This window comes from Pipra filicauda, unplaced genomic scaffold, assembly GCF_003945595.2.
Source record: "Pipra filicauda isolate LSUMZ 115617 unplaced genomic scaffold, ASM394559v2 scaffold35_size7292922_pilon, whole genome shotgun sequence".
NCBI lineage: Eukaryota > Metazoa > Chordata > Aves > Passeriformes > Pipridae > Pipra > Pipra filicauda.
This window is the reverse complement of record NW_024104487.1, coordinates 3,761,894-3,787,187: the sequence shown is the minus strand read 5'-3', so window position 1 is coordinate 3,787,187 and position 25,294 is coordinate 3,761,894. Positions and strand designations below refer to the sequence as shown.

The 25,294-nt window shown below is 40.2% G+C and overlaps 1 protein-coding gene across 1 annotated transcript in view; it reads left to right on the top strand.

Annotated features, from left to right (window-relative positions):
- Positions 1–25,294, top strand: part of ZNF366 (zinc finger protein 366) — a 70,272-nt gene that overhangs the window by 6,519 nt on the left and 38,459 nt on the right. Inside the window, exon 3 of the mRNA XM_039384543.1 lies at positions 8,750–8,982. The gene's annotated coding sequence lies outside the window, so the exon portion shown is untranslated. The remainder of the gene's footprint in view (positions 1–8,749; positions 8,983–25,294) is intronic.

The window sequence follows — 25,294 nt, the reverse complement described above, 5'->3', positions numbered from 1 at the left end:
CTGTTGGAGGAACCAGTAGAATGAGAGGGCTGAAATGATTTAAGTAGGTTGGTAGTCCACTTAAGGTTTTTTTCTGCTTCTTATAGTTTAAGCAACTTTGAAAAAGAGAAAAAAATGAACAGTTGGATTCACATCACAGTATTCTTCCAAAAGTTATGTCTAAATTTAGCACCATATCTTGTGCAAATCATAATAGGAGAGCCGAAGTCTGACATGAAGACGAAATTGTGAATGTTTCAGTGTAGAGTTGCAGCTGGATATAAATTTTTCCTAAATAAAAAGAGGACAAAAAAGACATGCAAAATATCCACCTTCATCTGGAGCTATTCTGTAGGATAATGTAGATGGAAAATACCTTTAGGCAGCTTCCCTAGAAAAGGTCCTTATGAGATAGTGTATGTGTTTCTGGGCCACTTGTCTCCAGACTTTTTCCAACAATGTGGCAAGCCCTTTTCCAGTCTTGTCAGGGACAGTCTAATGATTCCAAATGGCATCTCAGTGCAAAGAAACTGCTCAGAACTAGTCTAAGTCTACTCACCTATTCCATTCAGCTCAAGGTCATGTCCCCATCATATCAATGAATTTTATTACCCTTTTCCCTATCTCACACGACTAAATTGATAGATTTAGAGGCATCAGGTCAGCCTGACAACACATGGGCTTCAGAAATCCTGTCATTCTTATCTTCTAAAGTATAATAGCTTTAGTGAAACTCTGATTCTAATTCTGTCAAATCCAGACAACTTTTCAAAGCAAAGATATTATTTAATCTAAATGGGATAATTTCTTTTCTCAATATCTCAATTGTATTATTTAATGTCAAGCATGCATGAGTTTAGCAGCACCTCCTCATCAAACTCCCAAAACAAGAATGGTTGGCAATCAGTGAAATACATGAAAATCAGTTAGATGTTCTTGTACAAAGAGCCTACTTAGATTAAACATACAGTGTTTTTTTAGGTGGAAATCATACGAAATGAAACATCAGAATCAAAGCTAAAAGCCTGTAGTAACTCTATGTCGTGAGCTCTTAAGACTCATTAGCATCAATTGTATGAATAGTTCAAAGATATAACATACAGAATATTTAAATTAATGTAACTAATTGAAATGAAAACCTTAATGTGGGCAATGAAAATATTAAGGATCTTATTCTGCAGTTGCTTTCTCATCTAGTTAACTACCCAGTCACAGTGAATTTAGCTACATGCAGGAGGGCTGACTGAGTCAGGCCCTAATTTTTGCAGGTCAGATCTGTCCTTTGTATTAAAGGAAAATAGCTAACCTTGAAATTATGGTTTTGGAAATACGCTTCTTGGCTATTTTTAACAACACAGTTTAATCCCAATGTTTATCTTTCCTTCCATTCTCAGTTACGATGAGTAATAAGTAAGAAGAATATCAATATGTCACATTTACATAATGCCCTTCATTTGATGATTTTTAAGGGCTTCATGGTCATGAATAAATTAAGCATTTAGACAACAGTCTGCAAGTAAGTAATTTTGTGGTATAAGGAAAAAAAAGAAGTATAAGGAGTGACATCGATCATCTAAGTTGAGTCAGTGACTGATTGGGAAGCAGAACTTGAATGTCTGAGCCCTTATTTTCCTTCTAACCACTAAGCGTATTTTCTGAACTTGATCACTTGGACTGTTACACCAAAAAATCAAAACAGAAACCTTATCAAAGTGTTATGGACAGAAGATAATGAATCTTGAATCAGAAAACATCTGGATTGTGAGAGCTTGAGAAGACTGCCTCCTGAAGGTCTTTCTAGGTACCTTTCCCAGGCAAGAAGAGAGAGAACCAGAATCAGCTATTTTCAAGAAAATGCCATAAGACTCCCCCTGTGGTTTCCTACCTTGCTGTTCTGAAGACAGTTTTAAAGCAAATTCTGCACAAAAGTTGGAGATGAGTGTCTGGAAGGGAAGGGGAGGAAGGGAAGCTATGCACTCACCCACCCATCATGCTCCTCAGAGGTGCCACCAGCTCTTCACCTCACTCAAGATGAATGAAAAATAATCCAGCAATTTGTTTTTGTTTTAAGCTCAGGTTTACCTTAAAACTGAACTTTATATAGAGACCTTCTACTGAAGGACTGACTTTCAGAGTTGGCCCAGTACCACAAAGTCCTCAGACTCCTAAGATCTGCATTAGTCTTTGTTCCAAGCCGTACGCTATAAAGAGGCGCAAGTAATGCAGGCTAATGAAGTTCTAAATTGTTTGTGAAATGTACAGGCTTAGGACAATATAACTTCTGATCTTGTTTAATGGAAAACATTACACTGAACTTGACCTTCTGACTGAATGCAATGCCGCTCTAATTACATGTCTTTCTCATTTGTATTGCTCCAGGACATCCTGCTTTCTGTGACATTAAGTTTTATCTGTGCCACCAATCTCCAGCCAAAAGATGTACAGAGGCTCTGCTTCTGTAAAAATTTTTTTTCTTATTATTAATGCTGAACATAACCACTTTGTACTCGTTATTTTCAAACTTTATCTGTTCATTTTTCTGGAACTTGAGAAAAATATAGTTTTTATGCTTTATTTAACGAACTGTGGTTTGCACTATAACAGAACTGCAAACGACTGTCAAATCACAGAGAGTATGCCATATGTGATGTTATACTAAGCTGTTGGGCCAAATATTCTGGTATAAGTCAGCACAACTTAATTTATATGAGCAGAGCCTTTCAATCAAACTCAAAATAACAAATCCATCCATTCAAATTATCTTTTCCTTCTTCCAGAGCCAAAGTGCAGGCTTCAGAAGTTGTATTACAACCTCTGGAAGTGTGAAAGCACTATGGCAGAAAAGGAAAAAAGGAAAGAAATCAAATCAATCCCTTTTAAAGAAGTTCATATATACCTTAAATATATTTTTTGTGCTTTGTCTGCTTCTAAACATTAAACTGTTCAATCTGTAGTAGAATTTTTATCTCCAGTCATCAAAATTTAATGCATGATTTAATGCAGTCTTTCCATTTCTCAGTGTGATGAGGGTTCTCAGGGACAGGCAGGGAGATAGCTGTGGACAGAAATTGTTCAAACAACCCACAGATCTTGCATCCCTTCCAGTGATGGAGATGTTTGACCAGATTCACAGCAGACACATGTTGGCAGAACCAAAATTTTGGTAAATGTTAGAGGCACTTCCAGTCATTGGATAAGAGAGAACATGGCTTTGCAGTGTCAGCATGGGATATTGTATGACCTGTCTCTGCTATAATATTTTACACCCTGCCTTAGTCACAACTATTGTCATTATCAGGCATTAACAATGATAAGCACAACACGGATGCTGTGCTGGACTGAGGCAAGAAAGTCACAACAGTTCAGCACTTGGGCAAAGGCACAGACAAGTAAGAGATAACCAGCACATGAGAAGAGAGCAGCACAAATGTGTTCAAAACTTTCACAAATTCTGCAATTTATAGGAAACTGGAAAATATTAAAAAAAGACAGTAATTTTTTTTTTGGGGGGGTCTGATCTAGGACCTTTACAAAAGACACAACAGTAATTACAACAGTTAGAGATACACTCACAGTCTGATTAACACTCATCAGCGCTAGAAGTTCCGGACAGAGAGAAAGTGAGAACTGAAGCCCTGCCATTTTTATCATCTAAAAAAAAAAAAGCTTTCCTTTCACCTTGCAGTGTATCAGCACAAAGAGGTCCGTGTCCAAGCAGTCAGAAACACATTGCCAACATTCAATCAATGTTTGGAAAACTGGAAGCTTTAGGAAAGAAAGGATGGGAAGATTTTTCCACAATGTTTGGGAATGCTTGGTATGCAGAAAACCCCTGCTGACTGCCTGCTATCCTGACAGAGGGCCAGAGGACAGAACTGCAGATTCTGCTGATAACATCCAAATGTGTTAATTTTGCTGCTGCTTTGAGTGTTTTTCATCACCCTTTCCTAAAGCAAGAGAAAGACAGGAGGGACTTTTTCCTGTTTCCTTTGAAGCCTACAGCAAGTTTCCTTTCAATGGCAAAGTGTCAGGACCTGTCCTTGATCAAATAGTTTTGTATTTCTGCAGCAGACTGCATTTCCCTAAAAGCTCTTGATTTGAGCCATAGATCCTAGCCATAATCCCTTGACACCGTAAGAGCAGATTTTGGTCCTGGAGCCGGCATCCTGTGCAGACGATGCTTTTTAACTTAGTCTCACTCTGCACAGTGAACCCTGCATATCCTATTGATGACAATGCCCTCCAATTGTCTTTGGGGCCGTACCTTCTCCTAAAGTTGTACTTGGCCCTTCTTTTTTTCCTTTTACACTTACACTCACAGTGGTGCACCAGCACTGGTTGTAATAGCACCTTGTCATGTCAGGTCAAGAGGGATCATCAGGGTGGGTAATCTTCCTTGCAGACCCCTCAGTTCTAGTTCTGTAGCACAGTATTGCCTTGCAGGGAAAGCCACCACAAATAGTGTCCTTATTGAACCCTGCTCTGGTTCTAGTGCCACAGGCAGTTTGAAGGATGTGACCCATGAACTGTGTGCCCTAAGGAGGCAAAGGTTTCTCAAACCACATGCACCCAGAAAGGACACTGGTTATGTTGACTGGAAAAAATAAACTCCAGCCTTGAACACCATGCTCACTCTGGCATAAGCAGACTGGTTCACATCTATATGCAAGGATTGTGCATGCTCCTGTGGTCCCTCCCCATTTTGGCAGGAGGAATCTAGGAAAAAGCCGTAAAGAAGAAAGCCTTTAAAACATCCACCACCAAATTTTCAAAGTAACAGTTTGGAGCTGCTTCCTGCCTCACTGCCATGGGCAATCAAGACAGGAGCAATGGGAAATGGTAACACTCCATTTTTAAGCTCAAAAGCATCAAGAGGAGTATGGCACTGAAATTAAAAATAATATCTGATTTCTGCCCTCAGGAGATGTATGCTTTTCTACTGGGGAGATCAAATTTGAATAGGCACAAAGAAACATTCACATAACAAGAAGGTATGCTATTTCTTACAAGACTGTAAGAAGCAGCATAGTGTAAAGGCAATCTGTAGGCCAGATCTGAAGTGGCTTTGATTTTCTGGTGGTAGCAATACTCAAGCAAATAAACCACAGGGCTCTGAGAGCACATACAATATATACATTAATGCTTAAGGTGTTCAGATGAGAGAAGAAATTAATCTATTGGAGTTATTCCCTATCTGAACAAGATGCAAAGGAGTAGAGTTTGCAAGATGCTTGTGTGCTCAGAGCTAACAAACACAATCAGAAAGCAGGAGGTTCTATATTACACGTTTTCACAATACATGTCATACATAATGCTTTATATCATGATGTGATAAATCGCTTGTTTGTATCCACAGACTCACATACTTTAAAACAATCAGCAAAGGACTGCATTGCAAAACAGTTTGTCACTGCTGATTCTCCAAGCTTTCAATGACCTCTGTTTGGCCAGGTTGTTACTGATTGTCCTTTTAAAGAACATGTGGCAATATAGCAAATATCAGAGCAAGAAGAAAGGAACATTGCTAAGCAGAAGTTTAACTGTGTCAATCCTTTCTCAGAGCAGACCAGGTGTTAGACACCTGCAGCCTGGACTTTAAAGCACTGCACCTTTTCCCTTCCTCCCTTAATATCATGTAACTCGCAGAGGTATCTAAAGGTCTTGCACCCTTCTGCAGGCTATGGTCCCATGTTGTGTCTCTGATTGTTTAAAGCAAATAGAATATGTGTAGATTTTTCTTTCTGCCTTTTACTGTAGTTAAAAAATACCAGGTAGCAAGTCAATTTTATTTTGCTTTTTATCCAAAATTTCATGCAAATTTACAGACACAAATCTCACAAACCTCAAAGGAAAGAATGTATCTGTGCATTTTGTCAAGAGGAAAACACATGAACACAGAGGTTAAAAGACCTAATGAAAAGCATACCAGAAAATTACTGACAACATCAAGAATGAAACAAAAATAAAAAAGTCCTATCTTACCAGCCATCTTTTACCAGCCATTGTACCACAGAGTCTCCATCACTGTCCCTGTAATGCAATGCATAGCAGTATACAACTGCTTCCACTGACACTCTACCGTTAACAGTTTCATTACTTAACTTTTTTTATGCAGACGGGAAAATATTGTGATCCAATTTTTCAATATAGATTATTCCCTGCCTGTAACAATTATGTCTAAAATCCTCAAGTGATTCTTCAGTGTTCTATGCTTTGAAAGCGCCTTCAGCAAATTTTGCTGCTTGAGCAGGAATAATGTAGTGAAATTTTTTTTGTTGGGGGGTAAGATATTATGATGACCAGAAAGGATGACCCACTTCTTAAGGAAAGTCTAATAATGACCATAATTTTCTTAAATTATTACCATGCAAGTTGAACACTAGGGGTCATATTTAGATAACTACTGACATACTGCAGAGCATATCCAGGAGAAAAACAACCACTCTCTCACTCACTAATGACCTATGAATGTTTAACAATTAGCAGAGGAACGGTTGTGATTTTCATAGTATACAGTGCAAATGCTGCTTTGCTGTGAAGTGCTAGGTTGACCCTTGTATTTCCGTGCTTTCAACAGAAATCTGAAAAAGAAATAGGAAGGCTTGTAACATACTCATGGCATCAGATGAGTTCTATCTTTTTCCATAATGGGGAATGCCCCTGCACAGACATCTCAGGGCTGGTGGTCTTTTTGTATTTTCAATACCACAGTAGTTCCAGTTCAGGAAAAGTGGGACACAACACTTTTGTTGTTGAAACAAAGTGCTCTTGGAAAGGCCACGAAGCTCATTTAAGAGCCAAATTCAGAGGCAGCAACATTGGTTTTTTCATTAGTTTTACTAATCTTTTGTATACTTACATTTCCTGAAGTTAAAATTCACCACCTATAACCTCCAAACGGAAGAGAACTGGCTCCAAGCAAAGTGCCTTGAAATTAACTTTTCACCGTTCTTACAGCAGTCGAAATAGACCACAAGGAGATATGCAGATTTGTGGAAATGCAACTCTACTTTTGCACAGTCATGTCTCTACAGACATGTTCCTTTTGTAACCAACAAGAAATGCTAGAAGTGGCCTGGTGAGTGTCTTTGCATTTCCACTAACTCCAGCGGTGCTGTGGTTCCCTGATGAATGTGGAGGGCTTGTATGCTCATGCTGTTATGGATTGTCATAATTCTGGTTAGATCTCAACTTGCAGTGTCATGCAGTTCCAGGCAATGAAATGCAGATGTAGAATATAAGCATTAGCTCATGCCTAACACCCTTCTGTCTGCATGGCTTGCTTGTTTTCAGCATTTCCTCTAGGAGACTATCTCACAATTTGAAATATCTTGCTGTGACAGAGGTTTTCCTGACATCCATCCTAAAATTTCCTTCTCTTAATTTCATCTCATTATTCCTAATTAAACACCCTCCCACAACTACAGCCAGGTTGTGGCTCTTGTTTTGTGCACATGCTGAAGAAGAAACAGGGAAACTTAATTTAACCTAGTCCTGTGAGGTAAATGCAGAACCAACAACAAGAGACTCTTTAAAGGAAATTCTTTCAAATTTGAAGTGATAAGCATGCTAATACAAGCAGTTTAGTTTGAACTCAGATGCTGTAAAAAACGTGAATCCAAACTGAAAATAAATAAGCAGTTCAAGACAAATAAAAGGTGCAGAGGATTTTCACCTAAAGGCTTTTTAAGAACCTTTACTGCTCTTTCATACCAAATATATGTCACATGTATGTCTTTCAATCTTTCTTTGAAAACATACTGCCACACTTAAGTATCCCCACTGTTTTGTGGAGTTTCTTGTGAAACTCCCTGACCAGTACAACAACCGTCTGAAGTGGTTAGCAAGTTACTCCAAAGCCTTATTGCTAGTAACTTATTAGTAACAGGTTATCCCTCAAAGCATGGATTTGCACTCAGACATGGCTGTAAGAAACCCTGGATGCACAGATTTGACTAAAACTCATCATCACTTTGTGCAATAATAAGAGATTATTCCATGTTGTCCTGGTTAAATTCCAATTTACCTCTATTGTGCTGACATTTAGTTCTCCTGTAGTTTCAAATTGAGAGGGCTGCTTTTAATCTCCTTTCTCAAAGATGGTTGCTAGTACATAACAGCTAGTTATGTTACATCTGTTGCAGACATTGAGCCTCAACGCTGAGTGGAATAAATGGTGAGATACTTCAATCCCTAAATACTCTACAGGAAGTCAGAAAGTTCTATCCACCTAGAAATTTAGCTGTATAGACATCTTTATGTTAAAATATATAGCTGTTCACAAAGTTTGTTCTTCAGAAACCCATGTTATTAAACAGAACAAATTTATCTATAATTTGATTTCAGAAAAGTCAGAATATCAACTGAGACCCAAAAGGACTAAACATTTCACGGTCAAAATCCTACAGAAACAAAAAGAAACTTCAGGAAGTGCTCCAAGTCAAATGAAATAACAAACATTTCAAATGTTCTTTTTTTCTTTAAGACCTCTGGGAAGAAATCAATGTGTCTTAACAAACGGCTCTATTTTAAAAAGCACATCAAAGCACAGCAAATACCAGCTATTGAGTCCTAAGTCTGTTGACTGGGATACCAAAAAAAAGTTTTATTTTCATTCCTTTTCCTGCTTGGAGCAGAGAATCTCCACACAGCTAATGGCTGAAACACAGCCTTTCCTATACCATACATAGCTGGATTTGTGTATTTGTTTGTAATCCTAAGACACACAAAAGTGCATTGTGTAACTATCCACCCTATTTCATCTCAACAGGGTGGATTTCGTCTGGCAATGGGCAGTAACATGAAGCTGACCCTGATTTCAGAGTGGGTGAGGAAAGTACACGTCCAGGTCACGGCCTCTGTGGATTGCAGGTGGAAAGCCTGATACGTGGTCTGCCAGTGTGTTGCAAAGGGCCTTGTCTGGAGAAATGCCAAGCAGGCAGTGAAATAGAAAGAAAACATCTGGTTTCTTGGAGTCCTACAGACAGTTCATGTGCAAAACAGGTATAGTAATAGCATAATTTTATATTAAAATTTTTCTTTCTTGGGTGTGATGCAACAAGGGAAGCATGTAAAGAGTGAGGCTGGTAGTTGAAACAGTATTCTCATGTGAGTTTTCACAAGCTTTATTGGTAGTACTTTCATGCTGGTAGGTTTTAAAATGTTTGCTATACTCTATCATTGTGACCCATTTCAAATCATAAGGGGTGTCTTGTTAATTCTGTCAAATGTCATTTCAAAAAGGGAAAAGTTTTACAAAACACTCTCCGAAGTTCTGTGTTTTGTTACATCTGAGTCTCAGAACTAGACTTTTAATGCTAGGATCTCCACCCCATACTACTTAGAAAATTATTTTCAATGAAAAATTATGTTTAACATAATCAATTTCTATAAGATGGACCATAAAAAGAAGATAAATATTAAGCTACAGAGTTTCCATCCAGTAGTGATAGAGAACTATTTTTATCAAGTGTGTAACTTTGGGACAAAATAAACACCTGGTGTATTAAAGTAAGGCACATGGGACAACTTATCAGAGGCAGGTCAGAGGCTGGAAGAATTAGCATAAGAGTCTTATACAGATCACCTCTACTTGATATGTTTTTGTATTCCAATAGGAAATCACATAAACAAAATCTGTGCACTTAAATATTGAATTTTGTGTTTCAAATCACAAGCTAAACACATTTTAAAAGCTGGTGAGAATGACTTAGCTTGGGAGCAGCTTATGCAAAACACTGAAGCATGGGCACTTGCTGTGGCAATGAAGAGAGTGACTCATCTTTGGAGTAGCAGCTTCAGTATTTGACTCTTCAAATCACAGTTTCCCTGCTTGGGAGTAACAGAGGCCCCTACAAAGCACACGACTGAACATCCTCACTTCTTCTTTTCAATGAGGATTGGTGAATTCAGCACCTTGCAAGAACTGGGGGTAATGAGGAACTACAGTGCTGTCTTTTGTTGTAACTTGTTGTAAAAAGCTGAGAAAACATTCCTTCAGTAAACTGCGGTTGGAGAATTATTTGCATACTGCAAGTCAAGTTTTTGATACTGTAAAGCACTAGGACTATACCCTGCAACCTACATATCTGGAGTTTTGTCCCAAACACATTATTAAAATTTACTGATTCATTAGGGAATGCCCCACCAGTATATTTAATCAAATGTAACTGTTCTGCTTTAGCAAACAAGGATATAAAAGTAGGAAGTCCCTACATTTCTATGGGCTTGTCCCAAGACACAAGCAGCAAATTAGTGAGACAGCTCAGGATAGGGAGAATTAAAGACCAGTTGACTGTGGACTTGCTCAAGGGAAAGAGAGAGTGGGAGTCTCTGGTAGTCCCAGGAGCTCTGTTTGCTGAAGATGAGGAGCTGTTGATCAAAGTCTTCTGCAGGACTGCAAGGTGGCCTTGGGATGAGGGACTAAAATGTCACCTCTCCCCTTTCTGCCACATCCACCTTTCAGAAGGTGGTTGATTCATGAATCTGTGGCTTCCTGCCATGACATTTTGGTGGCAAAGCCTGCTCAAGGTGTTGACACCCTCATTGCCCCACGCTACACTCATGACACCTGGCAATGCTGCAGTTTCTAAGAGACCTGGAAAACAGAGACCATTCCTTTGCTTTGGGATGGATGAATCATTGCTCCAGGAATTACTTTTAACCATAGAGTCTATACACCTCAGTATGGCCAGTGCAACCCTTCCTGCCCAAAGCACTGTAGGTCTATCTTAGTTTTTCACTCTCTCTCTCAACAGTAGCTCATTCCTGCCCCACCACAGCCCAGCTGGAAGAACAACTGCTAACACTGAGGAGCCTTCTAGGGAGGTCACATACATACAACAGGTTCTATCATGCTCCTCTTCATATTCCAGGGCATCCCAGAGCATAGAGACATTTTAGGGCCAGATGAAGAGAGAAGTGAGACAGCCATGAGAAAAATGGGGGGTTTTGTGGGTCCAGTTTCTCCTTTGAGCTGCGTTCAACCCTTAGGATGCTTCATAAGACAATTAGAGCTTATCTAAGACAACATAAGCTCCCTGGAGATGTGTTCACACTGTTTAATTTTAGAGATTTAATGTATGTGCTCTGACTAGACTTCTGAACAGCTCTGTCTCTCTCTCCATTAACTCTGTCAGGAGCTCAGGCATCCAGGCTTTCCCCTTCTACATTGTCTCTTGCTATTACAAGCCCCAGGTGGCCCAAAGTATTGAGACCACACATTTGCACAAGTGCCACTTTCCTAAACTCCATCACCAGGAGCTGCTAGCTGGTGCAGGAAGTAAAATACCCCCAGAATTTCTTCTCCTGATGGACAAGACCCTGCTGGGGGAGGAACTGGGGCATGAGGAGGTCTCCCTGTCAGCAAGCACTGCTGTGTGTTCACATCCACATGTTCTTTGTGATATTCACCTGGACAGACCCTTTCAATATGAGCAGCCATCCTCAGTCGTCCAAGGGAACGGCAAAAGTACCCATGACGCTAGGACTATCAAATGGATGATACACAGGATGCAATAAAAAGCCTAGAAAATGAGCATTTTTTTGTCCTTTCTGAAAATGAGTGATGTATTTATGAAGTGCTTAGCTGCCATTTTATTCTTGAATAGGTTGTGATCTGTCTTGCAATTGCAAAGTGCTTCGAATCTTAGTCTTCAGTGACATCGTGTTTATGTGAAAATGAGATGCACTAGGGACTGAAGCCTGTTTGTTGTAAAAAACAATAAATGATACAGGTTATATAAATGTTCAGGTTATTTATAAGAATAGTACATCTGATTAATTCTATTTTTCAGAACTGAATGAAGATGAGTACTGAGAAAATATTAGAAATAATGAAAAATAAATGGACTTGAAAAAATACCAGTTCGAGGACAAAATCACAGATCTGCGAACGCAAACATGGTTAACTAAATTTACTGTGAAAATCTCTGACTGCCCCTCCCTAGAGAGCAGGGATCCTCAATAACACTGACACATAGTGGCATTCCCATGATACCTGCTACTTTCCACCTCTGGCCATGCATGTTAAAGGAGTGGTGCCGCTGTTGTATGATGTGCATGCAAGGCATTGGTGTGCTGTGGGCAGCTGTCCACCAGAAACTATGACCCTTTGTCCCCGCCCACTCTGCTTAGAGTGGCACCGAGCTCACCAGTGACTCTAGCTACTGGGGAAAAAAAGGTCATCTCCTTAGAGTGTTTTTCTCTTAATCCTGTGCTGAAAATGCCATTGTCTGAAAAGACATCCAAATCATATGCTTCTACAAGAACAGTCCCTCTTTTCCCTGGAAGGATTTGCCTGATCTTAACTGCCTTTCCACCCCTGCAATATGTCTTGATTTGAATCTGATTTAGATCAAAAGATCAAAGTCTGATATTTTTCTTTAGCTACATTGGTCCTGAAGATATTCAGATAGTATTGTGAAAACTGAATTTTGATATTATTCTCCTTCATTCAGATTTAGGGTATATTTGCTCTTGTTCTAAGATGCTACATGATGAATTTCACCCATGGAGAATCTGTTTTCTAGGGTCTGAACCTGAATCAGAACAACTCTAAACAATCTTGCCTTTTAGTTCTCTTCTTAGCAGAAACCTCTCATTTCCCTCCTGGGACCTTTCCCCACCCATATGTGGAATGTTTAAGGCTCTAGGTTTTTTCCAGTGTGACTCTAGAAGTGTTCTGTTTACTTCGAGTGAAGAAAATAAAGATATAACCAGAATCAGGCATTCATTTTCTGATTTGATCTCATCATGAATGCATTTATGAAAATCATCTATTTCAGTAAATTCAGTTAGCTTTTTCATCATACTTTTTTTCATCAAACAGTTTTCATCATACAGTTTTCATCAGCTGCCTAGACCAGCAGTTGGAAAAGCCGGCAGTGTTGCTCTGAGTAGTTTCCAGTGCACACATGAACTGGAAGATAAATCAGAACAGCATAGAACTTTTCGGTGAGCTCAATCCCCACCAAAAGTAGACATCCAGACTGGCTAAACAAAGATGTCCTTCACCAAGGGCAAGTCCTGTCTGAGTAACCTAGCGGCATTCTATGATGGCTTGACTACTTCAGTGGACAAGGTAAGGTCTTCCCTGGATTTCTGCAGAGCCATTCACGCAGTTCCCCACAGCATCCTTCTCTGTAAATAAGAGAGAGAAGAATTCAATGGGTGAACTGTCTGGTGCATCAGAAATTGGTTGGACAGTCATATCCATAGGGTAGTTGTCAATGACACAGTCCTGATGGACATCAATGACAAGTGGTGTCCCTCAGGGTTCATACTGGGACCAGTATTATTTCATATCTTCATTAATGACACAGAGAAGGGGATCAAGTGCACCCTCAGCAAATTTGCAGATGACATCAAGCTGAGGGGTGCAGCTGACATACCAGAAGGTGGGAGTGCCATCCAGAGGGACCTGGACAAACTTGAGAAGTGGGCCCATGGGAATCTCACAAGGTTCAGCAAGACGAAGTGTGAAGTGCTGCACCTGGATTGCAACCCCTGGGGCAACCCCTGGTATCAATCCAGGCTGGAGGATGAACAGATCGAGAGCAACCTTCCAAGAAGGACTTGGGGATGCTGGGGAATGAGAGGCTGGACATGACCCATCAGTGTGTGTTTGTAGCTCAGAAAGCCAATTGTATCCTGGGCTGTGTCAAAAACAACATGGCCAGCAGGTTGAGGGAAAGGGTTCTGTCCCTCTATCCCAGCCTTATGAGGTCCTACCTGGAGTGCTGCATCCCACTTTGGGGTCCCCAGCACAGGAAGGATATCAGGACATCAAACTATTGGAGCAAGTCCAGAGGAGGCCCACCAGGATGACTAAAGGGATGGAATAAATTTTAGCTCTTTATGTTTTAGCAGTTTAAGTTTAAAATTTTGTTCACCTTACACTTAAAAGAATGAACAGCAAAAATTTCTTAAATGATTAATCAATTTTCCACTAGAAGTAATTAATTCAGGAGCCGAAGAAAACCTGGATTTATTATTATGTTTTTTCTGAAGTATAAAATAGGTTTTTAATATCTGCAATTTTATTTTCTTGAAATGTAAAGAAAAACAATTATTACAAGAAAAACAACTGGTGACAATTTTTGCGATGTTTGAGCAGCAAAGTACATCCAAAACTCTTATTAAATCTTTAATACTTTGATGGACTTCATAGGATTCCTGCTGATGTAAGAGATTAGGATTATCTTCACATTTAGGGCAGGCTGGAACCATCTTGCCACATATTAGAGAAATCTTAATTCACACTATAACTTCAATGCGTAAAATGAACAAAAGCAATATTGCAGCTGAGCACAATAATTATGTAACTTCCAGTTGTACCCCATTGACAATTATTCATAGTATGACCTTGAGATTGCTGATTCACTCCCACAGCTTGAACTGTGGTGTTAAAGTTACTAAGAAAAAGAACAGAGAAGAAAGACACTCCTTATATTATGACTATATGTTAACTCTCTGATTCGGAGTCACTTGGTCATGTACTGTGTGGATATATCCTCTGTGGATGGGATGGCTGCCCAAGCAGACAACATCCAACCTCTCCTCCCCTTTTCATGCTCACTGCCTGGTGAACATGAGTCACTGCACTGTGCAAGCTAACAAGCTAACAAACCCCACAAAATCCTGCTTGTTGTCAGCCACACACTCATACACGGACACACACACACAGAAGCTTCTACAGAAATATTCAGGAACTCCACAACACTGTTGACTGAGTAATAACTTCTCAGAAGGGATACTCTGGCTGTATGCTTATACAGAATGATCACCAGCAGAGCTGTATCAGGGTACGCTTTTTGGTGCATGAACTGTAGCGAGCAGCCCTGATGAGCCAAAGGTGAATGTACAGCTGAAGAAATCCCACTGGCAAGATTTCTAGTGTAGTCTGAGGTTTTTCCTGTAGATGTTTTTTTTTTTTTCCTGTGCTTTATATTATAACCAAATGCTTTTCTACAAAACAATAGAAGCCTCAGCAAATCTGTTTTGTTAAAATAAAAAAGTACGGGTCCAAAAACAAAACCCATCTAAACTTTTTGAAGAAGAGAGGAAATCTAACAAACCTAAGAGGTCTGCTTTTCTTTTCCCCTAATTATTCTTGGCTAGTTACCTTAACACTCACTTTTTATTTACTGGTAACAGCTTTGAACTCCTGTGAGTTCATGTGTCAATCCACATGGTCTGTCACACACGGTCAACTAGTTTACATTGTTTTATTACTGACTGTAGTCTTTAATACATATGGGACCTAATACAATTATCTCCAGTTATGGGGAAGTCTTATAGCAGTCAATATAAGCAGCAAATGAATGAGAACTGCAGGAGAACAGTGTTTATTCTGTCTACTATTTCCTAAGCATCAAGGTACAAAACAAACCCAAAAATACATGAAAATCTCATGGCGCTGTGGGCACGGACCGCGATGCTTGGGGTGACAAGTGTCCAAGTCAGCTTTATTGAGAACAACACCACCTTATATACACAGTTTAAAAAGTAACAAACAATGTTCAACCAATCACATACAAGTATTCCACGGAGCATGTGCAATGTAGTATCAGGAACTACATTTCCCAGGATGCCTTTCAGCATCCTTCCTGTGATGCTAACCACCACAGCTCCCCTCTCTTTATTATAATTATAACAAAAGACAGAACAATTATGAATATTATAACAAGTGACAGAACAATTCTTAACCTTTTTCCTAAACTTATCTTAACCGTCTATGTAATCAGGGCCTAACGTGATAAGGCCTTTATTGAAATCGATCATATACCTTTACCGATAGTGTAACTTCTGTAACTCCATAAACAGTGCAACCTTTATCAGCTTAGAACCTTATAATAAGCAAATTCACTTAGAGCCTTCCACCTGAGGTTTTGTGTATAACTGGGTAGAAGAATTAGTTTTATTTTTCCGAGGGTTTGTATAGAATTTTATTTCAAGGAAAAATGTTTCCTCTGAGTTGTATGTCTTGTTTTCAGTTATCTCTCTGATATGTCAATGTAACTGAGGTAGTATTTTTATACTTATTTAAGGCATCTTTGCCATAAAGTGCATTTGCGTTCACACATACATATCTCCACACAACTTTTCTCATTCACACCAAGGTGGCCACCTTTTCATTCTCACCTCATACATGCATACTTAAATCTTGTATTATGTCTCTGTTTTTTAACCATTTGGTTTATGTTTACCAGTAGTCATTAATTATGTGTTTCTTCATCTTCTGTTTCTTCATTTGTCATCTCTGCTGTCCGCTTTTGCTCCGAACGAGGGCTGATGTAAGGCCTAACACATCTGGAGGGGATCCACTTTAGTTTAGTGCCTGTGGACACACAGGCATATCCTCTTCCCCATGTCACAAAATCCACTGATCCTAGCCATTGCCCTGACATTAAGTCTTTTATCATGACTGGTGGTTTGGGAGTTCAAATTGTGTTGGCATTCATATTTACTGTGATCTGTGTCATCACAATTTAGGAAATTTAGGACATATAACGCTTTCCACAGGCGTTCTTGTGGGCTGTATACCAACTCTCCCTTCTTTTGTTTTTGAAGCATTCCTTTTAATGTGTGGTGTGCCCTTTCTACTATGGCTTGTCCTGTGGGTGAGTGTGATATGCCTATGGAATGAAGGACTCCTCAGTCTGCAAGAAATGTTTTGACTTTTGCAGAAGAATACACAGGACCGTTATCTGTTTTTATATTCTTTGGAACTCCCAAAGTTACAAAGCAACTAAGCTAGTGTCTGATAATGCCCTTCACCTTTTCTCCAGCATGTGCAGTAGCATTAATGTATTTGGAGTGTGTGTCAACTGTGACATGAACAGATTTTAACTGACCAAACTCAACTACGTGCGCGACATCTGTCTGGCAAATTTCATCGGCTGCTAGGCCTCAGGGATTAACCTCTTCTTCAGACAGCATTGGGGTGAGTTGTTGACAGTTAGGACATGACATGATTATATCCCTAGCCTGGTTCATTTTAAGTTTGAACTGCCTTTTCAATGAGTGTGCATTTTGATGAAAAAACTGACGTGATAGTTTTGCCTGCTCAAGAGTTTTGGGGACTGTAGCAACCACAGCAGTGGCATCTGCTCTTTGATTGCCTTCTACTATGAGCCCTGGCAGTTCTGTGTGTAATCGGATGTGCATTAGGTAAAAGTCATGTTTTCGGTGATTGACAAGGAACCACATAGTATGTATTTCTGCAAATAGATAAGGATTAGTGACATCTCGAAGAAAAGAGGCTTCAAGACACAAAACTAACTCTGCAGCATGACATGAGTCAGTGACAATATTCAGTGGCTGATTACAAAATAATTCAAAAGCCCTACATATAGTAGCAAGCTCTGACTTGTACAGACTCTTGGACTGTGATCTGTACTTGCTTGTCCCAATGTCCTGTGACAGGATTGATCCATGTCACGGCAGCCTTTTTTGACCATCCAGATGCATCAGTAGAGACAGTGACACCTGACATGGGCTGTGGCCGACAACGACATGTGGCCATCAAACGTAAATTCCCCATCTCTGCCCAGAGTCTGTGTTTCAGAAAATGAATGGAAATGTCACCATTGCAGTCTGCCAGAGAAGTTTGGAATCCAGCGTCCTCCACGATGAGCCAGTCTAGATTGTCTTTGGTGGCTGGAATGTAGATGGTCTCAAGATCTCGTCCATCCATCTCCTGCAGGCGTCCTCGGCCTTTAATGATGAGATAGCAAACATGCCATTAGTAGTCCATACAGTTCTAGGTGGAAAGAGGGGTAGAAAAAGCCATTTCAGAATTTTTAGGGGGTCAGACTCCACCTGATCCCATTGGGAAAGGACGGCAAAGGGTTGGAATTTGCTGGGAACAATGGCAAGGCAGATGTGTAGGTCAGGGTGTCGTCATCTGCCCTGCCTGTTCTCAATAACCTGGGTACATATTTTCAGAGCCTATTTTGCTTCTGTACTTAGGGATCAAACAGAGTTTAAGTCTGAGTCGCCTTTAAGAAATTCAAAGAATGGGTGCAGTTCCTCTGTCGTAATTCCCAAAATAGGTCTCAGCCAATTAATGGCTCCCAGCAGTCACTGTAAGTCACTTAGTGTTAAAGTGTCCATTACCTTTAAAGTCAGTGGCTGTGGCACGATCTCCTGATGCGTAATCCTCCATCCGAGGTAGGCCCAGGGTTGAGTTTGCTGGATCTTTTCTGGTGCAATCTGCAACCTTACTTCTAGAATGACAGTAGTTAAGGTAGTCTTAACAGATTGTAACTCAGTCTCTCGGGCTGCAGGTATCAGGATGTCATCCATATAGTGATATATGATAGCTGAGGGACAAAGCTTTCAAACGGGCTGTATGACATTTGATACAACTGACATATTATTGGACTGTTCTTCATGCCTTGTGGCAACACCACCCAGTGGTACCTCTGCATAGGTTCTGCATGATTAAGGGATGGAATTGAGAAGGTGAAGCGAGGAGCATCATCCGGGTGCAGAAAGGTAGTAAAGAAGCAGTCCTTCAAGTCAATTACCAGCAGTGGCCATCCCGCAGGAAGCATAGCGGGTGAAGGTAGCCCTGGCCTCAATGCTCCCATTGGTTCAATAGCTTTGTTGATTGCCCTGAGATCTTGTAGCATATGCTACTTGCCACTTTTCTTAGGGATGCAGAACACAGGAGTGTTCCATGGGCTAGAAATTGGTATTATGTGCCCAGCATCCAGCTGCTCCTGCACCAGGCCTCACAGGTGGACTAGCCGTTCCGTCTTTATGGGCCATTGGTCTATCCAAATTGGATCCTCTGTCTTCCACTTTAATTTGATAAGTTCCTGGAACAGCTGACCAACAACCTCTATTGAAAAACCTGATCTCTCCTTGTCACAATCTGCAGGGTGGTGCCAAATTGACCTAAGACATCCCTTCCCCACAAGGTACATGGGATAGGAGCTATGAGGGGTGCAACCCTGGCAGTCTGTCCCTCTGGTCCTATCACTGCAAGCAAATGTGCACTCTGCCTAGGCCTCTGCATACTTCCTACCCCCAGAATAGTAGAAGCAGGGAAGATTGTGGGCCAATCGGAAGGCCATTCTGTGTCCTTACGAATAGAAACGTTTGCACCAGTGTCCATCAAGTCCTCAAACCTACGCCCATCTGTTTGACAAACCAGCATAGGCTGAGAAGCAGTAATAGTCTTAGCCTAAAATTTGTGGCTCGCCTATGCTTCCAAAAGCCCCTGAGCCCCTCCTGGCCTTTTCCTGTGGAGTCACACTGTAAAAGGGAATTAGTTGGGCAAGCCTCTGTCCTTCAGGGATAAAAAAGGTGGTACAGCAGTCCAAACCATAATTTGAATTTCACTTTCAGAGTCTGAATCAACCACTCCAGGCAAAACAAACAAACCCATCCTTGTGGTTGAAGAACGGCCAATTAGTAAGCCGTGGACCCCTGGTCCCAAGGGTCCCCACACCCCAGTAGGTATTAATGCCATGGCAGTGGATGTTATGGTCATTGGCTGTTTGGAGGCCAAGTCCAGGCCAGCGCTGCCCATGGTGGCTGCGAGTCAGTCACGAACTGATTGTTTAACGCTGAACTTGTTTGATTCGCAGGGGCACGCAGCGCCCCTGTTTCCCGGAAATGCAGGCTGCCTTCTACAGTAGACTTTAAATCAACACTCTCTATCCCAGTGCTTCCCTTTGCTGCAGCTATGGCAAGTTGTCGAAGGGGGTTTTCTGGGGCAGTTTTTAGCAAGGTGATCGGTTGCTCCACATCGGAAGCAGCCGCTATTCCCTTTCACCCCTTCATATACCCATAACTGGGCTGCTAAAGCCATAGCTAGAGAAACCATGTGGTGGTCGACAGACCTCACGTTCTGGCAGGCTCATACCATTTTGGCAATCGTGCAGCTTTCTCACTTAGCGATAGATTGCAGCGCCCACCGACAGTCACTGTTGGTATTGTCATATGCAAGCTGCCTAAAAAGCAACTCTCTGGCTTCTTCATTTTTGATTTGTCTGCTTAGAGAAGCCTGCAACTTGTCAAGAAACTGCGTATAGGGTTCTGTAGGTCCTTGTAGGACCTTAGCAAAGGACAGATTACTGTCTGTCTGTGCTGGGAAGCTTTCTTACTGCTCTCAATACCAATATCGTGATAACCTCATAAATTTCTCGTGGATAATGAACCTAGGAGCCATGTGCTGTGAAAGCTCCTTCTCCCACCAAATGGTAGGGACTGACTCTCCTCTGTGCGCTCTTTAACGCTTCCATGACCTCCATCCAGGTAGTAAGGTTTCTAAATGCCTCCATGTCTCCCAGTATTGCTCTGTCTCTTAAAGTCTTTCCAATTTTTTGCCAAGTAGTCACGCTTAGAGTCCTGGACAGCGGGAACCCCGGTACAGCTCTGTTAATCCATTTTAATAGCTCAACTAATTTGGCTTCCTTGATTTCTTGCAAGTACTTTTTAAGTATTAAGCTTAAGGCTTCAGCATTTTTCTCTAATTCTCGGGAAGCACTCTTCCCCATCTTGGCTGCTTACCTGGAATCCAATCACTGAAGCCATATTATCTTATTTTTTCTCTGTAACTTGATTCTCTTAATGCAGGATTCCTTCCTACCGACTCCAGGTACTATGCGCGCAATTCTTTTTAGCAACTCCTTTCTTCTTTTAGTTCAGCCAGGGGTGCCACTGATAGACATCCACCTGATGTCTCTTACTTAATATCCTTGTTGCAGGGTACCATTTGATGGCACTGTGGGCAAGGACCCTGACGCTTGGGTTGACAAGTGTCCGAATCAGAAAACAACAACATCTTATATACACAGTTTAAAAAGTAACAAATGATGTTCAACCAATCACATATGAGTATTCCACAGAGCATGTGCAATGTAGTATCAGGAACTACATTTCCCAGGATGCCTTTTGGCATACTTCCTCTGACACTAACCTCCGCGAAAGTCCAAACCCAAAACCAAACCCAAAATAAAAAACCAAACACTCTCAAACTCCAACTAGAAAGAATCTTCTTTCCTTCCTTCCTTTCTTCCTTCTTTCCTTTCTTCCTTCCTCCCTTCCTTTCTTCCTTCCTTCCTTCCTTCCTTTCTTCCTTCCTTTCTTCCTTTCTTCCTTCCTTCCTTCCTTCTTTCCTTCCTTCCTTCTTTCCTTCCTTTTTTCTCATTTTCTTTCTCTCTCCCTCTACCTCCCCCTCTCTGAGACTTTAAAAAACCATTAGAGACACAATTTATCAACATTCACATGGGTATGGAGTACAGATTTCCCAGAAGGTTTCTTGTCTCTACAGCCTAGCAGCTATAAATCAGAACTGCACTACTATTTTGCTCCCAGGAAGGGCCTGAAATGAAAAGGGTCTGAAATGAAAATGACAGCAACTGGACACTGATTAAAAAAAACCCACATAAATTCACATTAATTTCTAATTAATCTTGAAATAGAATATCAGGTTTACAGAAGAAATAGTTTTATTATCAGAGCTAACAAAGTAAGAAACATCACCACACAACAAGAATATGCAAACCTGCCTTTTCCTGAAGAGTTACACATTTTACAACACTAGATGCCCAGCCTTCACCTGTAAGTGTATTAAGTAATTTCAGGTGCTACAATACACTTATTAGACATTAGAACGCATGAACACACTTAATTGAGCAAGATAGCCAAGAAAGACTAGAACAAATGCTGGATTTATTACCCAGTCTAAGTAGACATAAAACTGAAGCCTTTACTGCTGTCAAATTACCATTTTGAGAAACCACTAAAAAACTTGGTGCATACTTCGGCAGCTTTCCATATGTTACAGATCTTCAATGTGACATCAAATTCAAAGATACTGACTAAAGCCAAGTTCTTGTCCACCTCTGACCTGAATAGGGCTCACAATCCTTCTTTCATAACTTTATGTATGTCAAAAGATGAAAACACATCCTCTTAATCATGCCATCATACTTTAAAATAGCTTTTGATGGTATTGTTTTAGTAAAGGTAGTTGTGATGATTGCTTACAGGGTACAGGAAAAGCATGTCCTTAAAGACTGCAGCCAATACCATTTACCAGAAATGAGCTTGGCCCAGGATAAGTTATAAAGGCCACTTGAAATTATAATAAGGTGTTTATTGCCAGGAATGCTCCTCTCTTTGATAAAAATTCCCACATTTCTCTCCCCAAAACAATTGACAAATGTGGTTGGTCCAAAGGTTATAGTCTGAAAACGCTAATAGTTCGTTAAAGTGATGGTTAGGTACTACCTGTCTCAAAAGTAAAAAAAAAAAAAGTAGATTCAAGAATAATAAATTTGGCTGTACAAGCACATACTCATGAGAATACTCTGATCATACTATAATCATGAAAGACAGGCAGTAGCGTAAAACCTTTGGAACATCTAACATTCTAATATTTTATAGCCTGAGAAACTGAACAAAATACTTATCAGTGTACACAGGCTTATTGTGTTGCAATACAGTAAGTTGCAAAACATAACCTTACATTGACACCTAGGGCTATGTTCTCCACACACTGCAGAACATAAGAGGAGAGTTCTTTAGGCTCGGCTCTGGTTGTCTCTGGTCCCATTAGTATTCTGCCAGCTTGTTTCTGAATGATCTATGGTAAACAGGCAATACAGAAAAGAAACCAGGAAAAGCACAGATGAGAGTGACTTATGAAAAACAATTATGTGTCCTTCAGGTTTTTTGTCTCTGAGAACTGTATTATTTTTACTCAGCTAAAATGCCACAGGTATACTGTAGACCGGAAGGAAGATATTAATCTTATTTTTTCACAGACAGTTCAGATATATATGGTTATTGTCCTAAAGCAATCAAGAAAACCAGTAAATATTTCTGGGGTTTGCCTCTGTTTCTTTTTCTCAGGATAAAGTGGAATACTATTGCTGATGCAGTTACCTCTGTGTTCTCTCCTATTATGCTGGATAGATGCTCATTGTTTTTAGCATGCTGAACTTGTTTATTTCATTCTTATTTTGAAAGCATCAAAATAAGGAAATAGGAAAAATAAAAAGCATCTCTGCTGTCATCGGAAAGAGATTGTGAAACACAATCTATTCCCTACTGAAGTAAAAAGAGTAAGAAAGAAGGAAAAAAAAAGAAATAAGGACCTTAACTTCTCAGATGTCAGTCTGATTGAAGATCTATTCTGATCATATAGAGTGCTATTAGAGGAATCCTCCAGGTCCTCAATACTTACTGAGATCATGAACACAAGAATGTTTTTTTTCGTGGCCACTCCTTACAAGACATTATGTATTGGACCCAGGAAATACTTACACGTGATGTTGTTCATCAAACTGCATTGAGGCTGGCACTGTATCTGTCTGACTTTGTACCAGTGCCTTCATTTTGGTAACAGTAGACTGAGAAAAGGTAAAAAAAAAACCACAAACACTTCTTCCAGAAATATATTCTGAAAAGCAGATTAACTTGTCCCTTAAAACTTGGCTAAATATCATAATTTAATCTCTTATTACATGATTTGCATGACTCTAGATTCCATTGGTTTTGGTCATGCTTTTTTTTTTCATCTGCAGTAATTGCACAGGCATGACCTTGCAAGGTATTTTTCTGGCATGAAAATCACAGTTTCAGTGCCTCTTCCTCCTTGGGTTGTGATTTTCTGGCAGCAGTTGGGAGAAATTTACAAAAGTAAGAACAGGTCAAGAGTTTCAGTGGCTGCATGCTGAGAAGCAATATTACTTTACCCAGACTTGGCTGGGCAATTAAGTTAAGTCCTGACCTCTTGAATAGTGGAAAGGCTGCTGACAATGAGACCCAAGGTAGCGTTAAGTGAAAGAAGACCTTACATCTCCCGATGTCCTCGCTGAAGTAAGGGGTTCCCACAGTCTCCTTCAATCAGAATAGCCAAGTCTTATAGCCTGCTGTTAGTGTGGTAGTGCAGTACTGAAGATGGAACTGCTTCTCTACAACCAATTCAGGTTGAGTTCTGTGAAAGACAAAAAAAAAAAAAAGCCTTTTCAAATGGCCTTATCATATACACTCTGCATCCAGACTTTGCCCTGGGAGTAATAGCTAGGTCAATGCTGCTGAAATTTAGTGGAAGGACAAGAAGCTTTGTAGATATTTGTGTCCATCTGCTTAGTTTTGCAGTCCTCAAGAAAGGGAAAGCTACCCTTTGAAGAAGTACTGCTGTGACAATTACGTGCTTCATAGAGGACTTCAAAGACTATCACACACCCTCAGTGACTTACTTAAGAATGATCCTAACTTGACTAGTATAGGTTTTCAACTACACTTCTGCAATGGATTCCCAATGGAGAGACACAAAATGTTACATAATGGCAGTCTTCAGGGTCTCATTAACCTGTTGTGCCTGGCAAATAAATAAATTAAACTAGCTAAAAAGGCCTGGAAGCTGCAAATATCTTCAAGATCTTGAAAAACAATTTCAAAACACAATGACAAGTTTTGAGCTGTTAGACTGACCCCGCAGGACAATACATTACTTTGGTGGCTTTCCATGCCTCTTCACTTTCCTCGTGCTCAGTATGCACAGGAGATCTATTTGATTAGGACCTCCGCTCCCAAGGGAGAATCAAGGACTTCATTTGCAATATACAACACAAGTGCATTGCATTCTTTTGCTTTTAAAATTCAGCCTCCTGTTATACTTTTGCCCATTTCAGAAAACCCTGGTGATGTGGTAAGGCCAGAGATTGGTCATAGCACCTGCGCTGCTCTGCCAAGTACTGATACCCATTATCAAAGATTTCAGATTCTGAATATTAGAATAAACCCCAGAAAATTGCTTATTATCTAGCCAAATAATTGCTATATATCTTCCGGAAATAGTACCAGTAACTACATGAAGGAACACAGGTGCTAAAGAGCTACTTCCTACATTGGTTTACAGCCTGTCAATATTTATTATTCTATAATAAAAGAATAAGGTACCAACTTGTCCTTCCACTAAATTTCAGCAGCACTGATCTAGCTATTACTCCCAGGGCAAAGTCTGGATGCAGAGTGTATATGACAAGGCTACTTGAAAAGGCTTTTTTTGTCTTTCACAGAACTCAACCTGAACTGGTTGTAGAGAAGCAGCTCCATCTTCAGTACTGCACTACCACACTAACTAAAAACATAACATGACTTCGTGACAGTGTGAAGGTGTTTACTGGCAAGAACGTTAGAATAAAAAAAGTTAACGGGAAAAAAAAGGGAGCATCTAATCACTGTAAGTGACCTTCAGATGATAGATAAAGTTAGGGAAAAAGATACAAGCAAACAAAACCACAGTGGAGCACAACAAACTAAACTTATCCCAAGTATATTTCCA